At 37.2% G+C, this 4,160-nt stretch overlaps 1 long non-coding RNA gene across 1 annotated transcript; it reads left to right on the top strand.

Annotated features, from left to right (window-relative positions):
* Positions 1-227: 227 nt before the first annotated feature.
* On the top strand, positions 228-1,174 carry LOC149203983 (uncharacterized). The gene is made up of 3 exons (XR_016253653.1): positions 228-593; positions 702-770; positions 863-1,174. It is a non-coding gene; the product is annotated as an uncharacterized LOC149203983 (long non-coding RNA).
* The last annotated feature ends 2,986 nt before the right edge of the window (positions 1,175-4,160 follow it).

Here is a 4,160-nt window from a genome sequence, read left to right as displayed (position 1 = left end):
AGTATATCTCAAAGCATGAAAACATTAAAGTTTGCACATTACGGTAATTATCCTATGGTTTAAACCTCATGTTCATAATATTCTGTGTTAATCACGCTGTACCAACCCATTAATTACCATCAGCATATTACAATGAATTTCCATTTAATATCTATGTACATGTTATCAAATTTCTCGAAGAGGTGACCTCCATCCGCCTTATGACCTGTACATGCCTACATTGTATTTGATTTTGGTTTAAGCACCTAGCTGGTCCACAACCTAACGTCGCCAACTGGCAGGTTTTCCCTTTTCTGATTGCCAAGTGGTATTACTCAGCGCCATTGATGGAAGGGTCGAGATCCCGCAGTCGTCCTTGTTCCAAGGGATAAGACTAACAACCAGAGAACTTGCTCTCTGTGCTTGGTCATTTGTTCGTAACCCGACCCCGGAACTTCACTCTGCAAACCCTAACCTGCTGGGGTTGCGCTATGGAAAATGGGCTTCGGCTCTTTGGCTTCACTCAACAGTGAGTTCAACTAAGACATTCGACCCAGATACTGGAGCAGCCATACGCTACCAGCTAACACCCGAATTCCGTCTTCCATCCGAGGGTGTGGCTTACTCTATTTCAACATCTTAATTTTTGTTCTCCTCAAATTATAATTTCATTTTTAAGTTATTCACTTATCTATTACCCATTTTCATGCTTCTAATTGTAGGTAATTCGACTATTACGCCCTCAAACGCCTTTGGCGTCGACGGAAAAGGAACTCAGTCCCTCTAGACAGGTAATGGGTTTAGTCTTCTAAGTTTTGCGGTCACTTCGAATTGTTTTTAAATCTAAATTCTGGAACTGAGTTATCACAACATTTTTGTGCAGGTTAGCCTGGAACTAATGGTCTTGGATGGTTTCTTCCAACTCCAACATCCTAGTGCCAAGTGAAACTTGCATTCCCTTGCGGGTGAATGGAACGTTATGGATACCTTCCTTTAGGGTTGGCTTGCCTCCTGTGTGCATGCTAAATTGGATGATTTCTTGTTTGATTTTATTTTTACGGAAACCCATGTGGAGGTTTCTTGTTGTAATTAAGTATGGGTGAAATCCCTTGTTTCCATAAGGCATTATACATTTTCTTTTAGAACGATTCTTCGGATAATTCCTTTTTGAATTTGACACTAGCCGAGGACTTGTTTTATTTGCTCGGTTGTTTCTTTTGTAATTACGATAATGTGTCAGCTACTCCTTTACTGTTAAATGATTTGGTTTGCCTCATAATGCTATTGATGTAGTACTTACACTCAAAGAATAACTTGATTTGTTCTGCCTACATTGGTTATAGAATTAGCAGGTGCTTATTCATCACTTGAATTAGCGCTTGTTTAATATTTGTTTCTTGTAGACTACATAAAAGAAATTATCGTCTTAATTAGACTCTCTCGTGTTGTATGCCGAGAATATATAATTGTTCTTAACCTTTCTATTAAGTATAAGATTCTTAGTCATTCAAAACTTCTTCCTTGTTGTCCCAATAGGACAATTTGAGGATCAAATATGGAATAGAGTAGTCGTTATTTTACTCCTATTCTTGAACAATATTAAACCCTTAATCTGGTTTTCTTGAATTTCTGGAATGGAATGAGTTCCCCTTTCTAAATCGACGGTGTTGTTCTACCATTTCAATATTTCCCTTTATTTTCCTACTAGTCCGTAAATATATTTATTATTCCTTACCTGAATTCTGGGTTGCATTTAGATTATGGTTTTTAACTCTTAGTTAACAGTGAAACTAACTCCACTCCCATAACTGGAGGAGATTATAAAGCTAGCTTTTCAAAACAACAAAGCATTTCCTTATTTTATTTGGGGCTTTCCCAACTAAACATTCACACATTCTTCCCGTAGGACAGTCTTGCTTACATCTTCAAATAATATTTATTTACACATAATAATTTCCTCTACAATATAACGATTTTTATATGATCTTTTGCTTGCTGCAATGCACACATTTCCAAGTAATCTTTATTTATACATAAGTAATTTATTTTACAATGCAATGAGTTTACACATTCTTTTTCTTTTTGCAATATAAACTTACCCAAAAAGAAATTCCAGTATATAGTAGTTTCACATGCTCAAGATGGTATCATTTTACTGTCAGCATGTAGTTTTGATAGCAGAAATTTTTCCCTTAAAAGTTCTGAGTGTGTTTTTAAGATAATCTTCCTTTCTGCCAGGAAGTAGTTTTAGTATGACAACAGTTCTACATAATTTCATTTTCTCATAGAAAAATCACCGGTCTTCTACTGTTTCCTTAACTGCATTTAATTCATCATACCACTAAAAGGTAATTATCTAATTTAAATGCAAATATTTAACAAGCATAACTATAGGAAGAATTTCTCCTAACATATTTCATACCATAGTCACATAATTACAGGCTATGCATTTGTTACTTATCTGTTGTTGGAAGATCAATCCTTCACAGATGAAACCTCTCCACCCTTCCAATGAGAATTTGGCGATTACGTCCAATATTCTCCCCCCAAGCTCCTCAATTCCTTCAGAACAATTTCTCAAGGCAACAATTAATTTGTCTCAGCCTCAGGACCCGAAGTCTAGCTTGTAACACTTCCTTCCACTAAGGAAGCTAATCTCAAGAGGTTTTCCCACTGAACTCTTGTTCAGCTCAAGGAATCCCTTCCTCTTTTTCCCAACCCCCTCTCCTTTCCCTCTCCTCCATTTTCTTGGAGGAAGAGGAGATGAGGGAATAACTGCTCCTAACTGATAACTGTCTGGTGAAATGAGAGTTACTGATGTTCATCCGTAATTCCTTAGATCTTCCATAAACAACTTAATTACTAATTATTATTAATAATAACACAATAACTAATTGTCACTAGTTTACTTATTCATAATAGTAAAATGTCCAAAAAGTAAATCACAAGCCTGGGGATGTCACATCTCCCCCACCTTAGCAGAACATCGTCTCTGGTGTTAATTCTTCCATCAGTTCCTGGAATAGTCTGGGATACACCTCATGCATAAAATCTTTATCTTCCCAAGTGGCTTCCTCCGGGATAAAGTGCTTCCATTGCACTTTAACTTGGATGATAGCTCGCCTTCACAACATTACTTCTCTCTGATCTAGTATGCGTAGGGGCTCGACCAGAAATTCTCCTTCCGGCTTGACCTACCACAAGTACAGTTGTCATACATTTGACACACACACACACATACACACACATATAGATAATGAGAGATTTTTTTTTTTGCCTATATATTTTACCTAAAATTCTTGCCAATTTATGATGTGCCTGGGATCATATACATACTTCTTTAAAAGGGAAACATGAAACACGTTGTGAACCCAAATGTGACTGGGTAAGGCGAGTTGATATGCAACTGGTCCTACTCTATCTAGAATTTGAAAAGGGCCATAGAACTGGGGAGCCAACTTGGCACATTTTCCCCATATGAGAGTACTTCTCTTTGGTTTAATTCACACATACACATGATCCCCTACCTGAAATTCCTGGTAGGTTCTTCTCCTATCGACATAAGATTTCTATCTATCCTGTGTGGCTTTCAAATTTGCCGAACCTTTTTCACTGTTCTCTCCATTTCCTCTAGCATGTTCGGTCCTAATATCATTTTATTTTCAGGACTGTTCCAGTTTGCAGGGATGGTACACTTCCTCCCATAAAGTACTTCAAAAGGACTCATTTTTAGCGACTCGTGATAACCATTGTTGTAAGAAAACTCTACCAAGTGTAGGTACTCTTCCCATTTTCTAGGTTGTTGCATCACATACATACACAACATGTATTCTACCACTTGATTGACTATTTCAATTTGTACATCGGTCTAGGGGTGATAAGCAGTGCTGAAATGAATTTGTGTGCCTAACCTTGTAAATAATGCTTTCCAAAAAGAAAAGGTAAACTTAACATCCCCATCATAGATTATGACTCGTGGCATTCCATGCAACCTAAAAATCTCTTTCATAAGTAGATCTGCTATTTGGACTGTTTGGTATGTGGACTTGACTAGTATAAAATGGGTTGTCTTGCTTAGTTTGTCTACCACAACCATAATTGAGTCATTTTGTATTTTTGATCGGGGTAAATCTGTTATGAAATCTAAGGTTATGGTATCCCACTTCCATTCAGGAATGGGT

Source organism: Pinus tabuliformis, chromosome 2_1 (assembly GCF_031772625.1).
Source record: "Pinus tabuliformis cultivar Carrire ecotype Pingquan chromosome 2_1, CPIR1, whole genome shotgun sequence".
NCBI classification, from domain to species: domain Eukaryota; kingdom Viridiplantae; phylum Streptophyta; class Pinopsida; order Pinales; family Pinaceae; genus Pinus; species Pinus tabuliformis.
The sequence above is the reverse complement of the archived record's forward strand: the minus strand, read 5'-3'. Positions and strand labels throughout refer to the sequence as shown.